The sequence below is a fragment of the Harmonia axyridis genome, chromosome X, assembly GCF_914767665.1.
Source record: "Harmonia axyridis chromosome X, icHarAxyr1.1, whole genome shotgun sequence".
Taxonomy (NCBI): domain Eukaryota; kingdom Metazoa; phylum Arthropoda; class Insecta; order Coleoptera; family Coccinellidae; genus Harmonia; species Harmonia axyridis.
In genome coordinates this window covers 37,312,257-37,319,204 of record NC_059508.1, presented here as the reverse complement: position 1 = coordinate 37,319,204, position 6,948 = coordinate 37,312,257, and the positions used below count along the sequence as shown (strand labels likewise).

Here is a 6,948-nt window from a genome sequence, read left to right as displayed (position 1 = left end):
GGGCTGATGATGGGGAGGCGTTTAAGGACGTGAACATTTTTCCTTATAAAAATTAAAGTCGACAATGAATATTGATTCTGATTACTGATTTACGCTTTAAAAACACATTAGAAGGCAACCAAATCGAATTTGAGGAAATTCCACGATCAGAAAATTTTTTTCGAAAAAAAAAAAAATCCGAAAAATATTTTTCGATTCCTATTACTGATTTACTCTTTTAGAACACATTAGGAGGCAACCAAATCAAATTTGAGAAAATTCCACAATCAGAAAATTTTTTTCGAAAAAAAAAAAAAATTCGAGGACACCTCGGTCATGGCAAGTTATTTTCCACAATCCATTCCCCAATCGACGTACATCACAGAAAAAATCATCTCTCTAACTATCCTGGTTCAAAAGTTGTATCGGAACATTTTTCACGTCGAAAATATATCTCTAAGTCCAGACCGATGCACAACGTAAACTAGGGCTGAACCGATGCACCACGTAATATCGGGCAGACCGATGCAGAACGTAAACTCGATCATACCGATGCTTCACGTAATCTCGATCTTACCGATGCACCACGTAAACAAGGGCAGACCGATGCAGAACGTAAAGTAGATCTTACCGATGCACCACGTAATCTCGATCTTACCGATGCACCACGTAATCTCCATCTTACCGATGCAGAACGTGAATTGGATCTTACCGATGCACCACGTAAACTCGATCATACCGATGCACCACGTAATCTCGGGCAGACCGATGCACAACGTAAATGACGATCGGGACCGGGGCGATCGGTCGTATCTGACACCGCCGGCTCGGTTCTAACATCGTCAATGAGTCGGGGTTGAAAAAAAGGACGTGAACATTTTTCCTTATAAAAATCAAACCCGATCATGGATTTTGATTCTGATTGTTGATTATCGCTATTAGAACATATAAGGAGGCAACCAAATCAAATTTGAGAAAATTCCACGATCAGAAAATTTTTTTCGAAAAAAAAAAAAAAATCGTAATCACCTCGGTCATGGCGAGTTATTTTTCCGTATTTCATTCCACAATCAACGTACAACATAGAAGAAATCATCTCTCTAACTATCCTGGTTCAAAAGTTGTATCGGAACATTTCACGTCGTAATATCTCGCCAAGTCCAGACCTCGGCGATAGGTAGTATCTGACACCGTCCGCTCGGGACTGACATCGACTTGGACTCGGGCTGATGATGGGGAGGCGTTTAAGGACGTGAACATTTTTCCTTATAAAAATTAAAGTCGACAATGAATATTGATTCTGATTACTGATTTACGCTTTAAAAACACATTAGAAGGCAACCAAATCGAATTTGAGGAAATTCCACGATCAGAAAATTTTTTTCGAAAAAAAAAAAAATCCGAAAAATATTTTTCGATTCCTATTACTGATTTACTCTTTTAGAACACATTAGGAGGCAACCAAATCAAATTTGAGAAAATTCCACAATCAGAAAATTTTTTTCGAAAAAAAAAAAAATTCGAGGACACCTCGGTCATGGCAAGTTATTTTCCACAATCCATTCCCCAATCGACGTACATCACAGAAAAAATCATCTCTCTAACTATCCTGGTTCAAAAGTTGTATCGGAACATTTTCACGTCGAAAATATATCTCTAAGTCCAGACCGATGCACAACGTAAACTAGGGCTGAACCGATGCACCACGTAATATCGGGCAGACCGATGCAGAACGTAAACTCGATCATACCGATGCTTCACGTAATCTCGATCTTACCGATGCACCACGTAAACAAGGGCAGACCGATGCAGAACGTAAAGTAGATCTTACCGATGCACCACGTAATCTCGATCTTACCGATGCACCACGTAATCTCCATCTTACCGATGCACCACGTGAACTGGATCTTACCGATGCAGAACGTGAATTGGATCTTACCGATGCACCACGTAAACTCGATCTTACCGATGCACCACGTAATCTCAATCTTACCGATGCACCACGTGAACTGGATCTTACCGATGCAGAACGTGAATTGGATCTTACCGATGCACCACGTAAACTCGATCATACCGATGCACCACGTAATCTCGGGCAGACCGATGCACAACGTAAATGACGATCGGGACCGGGGCGATCGGTCGTATCTGACACCGCCGGCTCGGTTCTAACATCGTCAATGAGTCGGGGTTGAAAAAAAGGACGTGAACATTTTTCCTTATAAAAATCAAACCCGATCATGGATTTTGATTCTGATTGTTGATTATCGCTATTAGAACATATAAGGAGGCAACCAAATCAAATTTGAGAAAATTCCACGATCAGAAAATTTTTTTCGAAAAAAAAAAAAAAATCGTAATCACCTCGGTCATGGCGAGTTATTTTCCGTATTTCATTCCACAATCAACGTACAACATAGAAGAAATCATCTCTCTAACTATCCTGGTTCAAAAGTTGTATCGGAACATTTCACGTCGTAATATCTCGCCAAGTCCAGACCTCGGCGATAGGTAGTATCTGACACCGTCCGCTCGGGACTGACATCGACTTGGACTCGGGCTGATGATGGGGAGGCGTTTAAGGACGTGAACATTTTTCCTTATAAAAATTAAAGTCGACAATGAATATTGATTCTGATTACTGATTTACGCTTTAAAAACACATTAGAAGGCAACCAAATCGAATTTGAGGAAATTCCACGATCAGAAAATTTTTTTCGAAAAAAAAAAAAATCCGAAAAATATTTTTCGATTCCTATTACTGATTTACTCTTTTAGAACACATTAGGAGGCAACCAAATCAAATTTGAGAAAATTCCACAATCAGAAAATTTTTTTCGAAAAAAAAAAAAATTCGAGGACACCTCGGTCATGGCAAGTTATTTTCCACAATCCATTCCCCAATCGACGTACATCACAGAAAAAATCATCTCTCTAACTATCCTGGTTCAAAAGTTGTATCGGAACATTTTCACGTCGAAAATATATCTCTAAGTCCAGACCGATGCACAACGTAAACTAGGGCTGAACCGATGCACCACGTAATATCGGGCAGACCGATGCAGAACGTAAACTCGATCATACCGATGCTTCACGTAATCTCGATCTTACCGATGCACCACGTAAACAAGGGCAGACCGATGCAGAACGTAAAGTAGATCTTACCGATGCACCACGTAATCTCGATCTTACCGATGCACCACGTAATCTCCATCTTACCGATGCACCACGTGAACTGGATCTTACCGATGCAGAACGTGAATTGGATCTTACCGATGCACCACGTAAACTCGATCTTACCGATGCACCACGTAATCTCAATCTTACCGATGCACCACGTGAACTGGATCTTACCGATGCAGAACGTGAATTGGATCTTACCGATGCACCACGTAAACTCGATCATACCGATGCACCACGTAATCTCGGGCAGACCGATGCACAACGTAAATGACGATCGGGACCGGGGCGATCGGTCGTATCTGACACCGCCGGCTCGGTTCTAACATCGTCAATGAGTCGGGGTTGAAAAAAAGGACGTGAACATTTTTCCTTATAAAAATCAAACCCGATCATGGATTTTGATTCTGATTGTTGATTATCGCTATTAGAACATATAAGGAGGCAACCAAATCAAATTTGAGAAAATTCCACGATCAGAAAATTTTTTTCGAAAAAAAAAAAAAAATCGTAATCACCTCGGTCATGGCGAGTTATTTTCCGTATTTCATTCCACAATCAACGTACAACATAGAAGAAATCATCTCTCTAACTATCCTGGTTCAAAAGTTGTATCGGAACATTTCACGTCGTAATATCTCGCCAAGTCCAGACCTCGGCGATAGGTAGTATCTGACACCGTCCGCTCGGGACTGACATCGACTTGGACTCGGGCTGATGATGGGGAGGCGTTTAAGGACGTGAACATTTTTCCTTATAAAAATTAAAGTCGACAATGAATATTGATTCTGATTACTGATTTACGCTTTAAAAACACATTAGAAGGCAACCAAATCGAATTTGAGGAAATTCCACGATCAGAAAATTTTTTTCGAAAAAAAAAAAAATCCGAAAAATATTTTTCGATTCCTATTACTGATTTACTCTTTTAGAACACATTAGGAGGCAACCAAATCAAATTTGAGAAAATTCCACAATCAGAAAATTTTTTTCGAAAAAAAAAAAAATTCGAGGACACCTCGGTCATGGCAAGTTATTTTCCACAATCCATTCCCCAATCGACGTACATCACAGAAAAAATCATCTCTCTAACTATCCTGGTTCAAAAGTTGTATCGGAACATTTTCACGTCGAAAATATATCTCTAAGTCCAGACCGATGCACAACGTAAACTAGGGCTGAACCGATGCACCACGTAATATCGGGCAGACCGATGCAGAACGTAAACTCGATCATACCGATGCTTCACGTAATCTCGATCTTACCGATGCACCACGTAAACAAGGGCAGACCGATGCAGAACGTAAAGTAGATCTTACCGATGCACCACGTAATCTCGATCTTACCGATGCACCACGTAATCTCCATCTTACCGATGCACCACGTGAACTGGATCTTACCGATGCAGAACGTGAATTGGATCTTACCGATGCACCACGTAAACTCGATCTTACCGATGCACCACGTAATCTCAATCTTACCGATGCACCACGTGAACTGGATCTTACCGATGCAGAACGTGAATTGGATCTTACCGATGCACCACGTAAACTCGATCTTACCGATGCACCACGTAATCTCAATCTTACCGATGCACCACGTGAACTGGATCTTACCGATGCAGAACGTGAATTGGATCTTACCGATGCACCACGTAAACTCGATCTTACCGATGCACCACGTAATCTCAATCTCACCGATGCACCACGTGAACTGGATCTTACCGATGCAGAACGTGAATTGGATCTTACCGATGCACCACGTAAACTCGATCTTACCGATGCACCACGTAATCTCGATCTTACCGATGCACCACGTAATCTCGATCTTACCGATGCATCACGTAATCTCGATCTTACCGATGCAGAACGTAAACTCGATCATACCGATGCACCACGTTATCTCGGCAGACCGATGCAGAACGTAAAAAAAAAGCTTACAGCACGCGGTGTTCCCAAGCGGTCACCCATCCAAGTACTAACCGCGCCCGACGCTGCTTGGCTTCAGTGTTCTGACGAGAACTGGCAATTTCAGCGTGGTATGGCCGTAAACAACATATATTGCGATATTTTCTATGATATCTCACTTTTTGGGAGCGGAAAGGACGTGAACGTTTTTCCTCATAAAAAATGAAATAACTTTTGGATATTAATTCTGATTGTTGATTTAAGCTTTAAGAACACATTAGGACATATCTCAATGAAATTTGAGGGATTTCCGAAATCGAAAAATATTTTTCGAAAAAAAAAAAAAATCCCAGAAGACCTCGGTCATCTCAAGTTTATTTCCATATTCTATTACACAATCAACGTACATCACAAAAGGAACCATCTCTCTAACTATCACAGTTAAATTTTTGTATCGGAACATTTCACGTCGGAATATCTCGCTAAGTCCAGACCGGGGAGATCGGTCGCATCTGACACCGTCCGCTCCGGTCTAACATCGTCTTGGAGTCGGGGTAACGATGGAGAGGCGTTTAAGGACGTGAACATTTTTCCTTATAAAAATTAAAGTCGACAATGAATATTGATTCTGATTACTGATTTACTCTTTTAGAACACATTAGAAGGCAACGCAATCAGATTTGAGGAAATTTCAAGATCAAAAAATTTTTTTCAAAAAAAAAAAAAAAATTCAAGAACACCTGGGTCATGGCAAGTTATTTCCCACAATCCATTCCACAATCAACGTACAACATAGAAGAAATCATCTCTCTAACTATCCTGGTTCAAAAGTTGTATCGGAACATTTCACGTCGAAATACCTCGCCAAGTCCAGACCGGGGCGATAGGTAGTATCTGACACCGTCCGCTCGGGACTGACATCGACTTGGACTCGGGCTAATGATGGGGAGGCGTTTAAGGACGTGAACATTTTTCCTTATAAAAATTAAAGTCGACAATGAATATTGATTCTGATTACTGATTTACGCTTTAAAAACACATTAGAAGGCAACCAAATCAAATTTGAGGAAATTCCAAAATCAGAAAATTTTTTTTCAAAAAAAAAAAAATCCGAAAAATATTTTTCGATTCTGATTACTGATTTACTCTTTTAGAACACATTAGAAGGCAACGAAATCAAATTTGAGTAAAATCCAAAATCAGAAAATATTTTTCGAAAAAAAAAAAAAAATCGAGAACACCTCGGTCATGGCAAGTTATTTTCCACAATCCATTCCCCAATCAACGTACATCCCAGAAAAAATCATCTCTCTAACTATCCTGGTTCAAAAGTTGTATCGGAACATTTTCACGTCGAAAATATATCTCTAAGTCCAGACCGATGCAGAACGTAAACTCGATCATACCGATGCTTCACGTAATCTCGATCTTACCGATGCACAACGTAAACTAGATCACACCGATGCAGAACGTAAACTCGATCTCACCGATGCACCACGTGAACTGGATCTTACCGATGCAGAACGTGAATTGGATCTTACCGATGCACCACGTAAACTCGATCTTACCGATGCACCACGTAATCTCAATCTTACCGATGCACCACGTGAACTGGATCTTACCGATGCAGAACGTGAACTCGATCTTACCGATGCACCACGTAAACTAGGGCTGACCGATGCATCACGTAAACGACGATCGAGAGGCGCGAAAGGACGTGAACGTTTTTCATTATAAAAATTGAAATAAATGATAAATAATGATTCTGATTGTTGATTATCGTTTTTAATATGCATTAGTAGGCAACCAAATGAAATTTGAGGAAATTCCGATAACAGAAAATTTTTTCGAAAAAAAAAAAAATTCATGAAATCCTCGGTCA

The 6,948-nt window shown here is 40.3% G+C and overlaps 1 non-coding gene across 1 annotated transcript; it reads right to left on the bottom strand.

Moving 5' to 3' along the window:
• Window positions 1–5,092: 5,092 nt before the first annotated feature.
• LOC123688390 lies at window positions 5,093–5,211 on the bottom strand. The gene has a single exon (XR_006749914.1). It is a non-coding gene; the product is annotated as a 5S ribosomal RNA (ribosomal RNA).
• Between the last annotated feature and the right edge of the window lie 1,737 nt (window positions 5,212–6,948).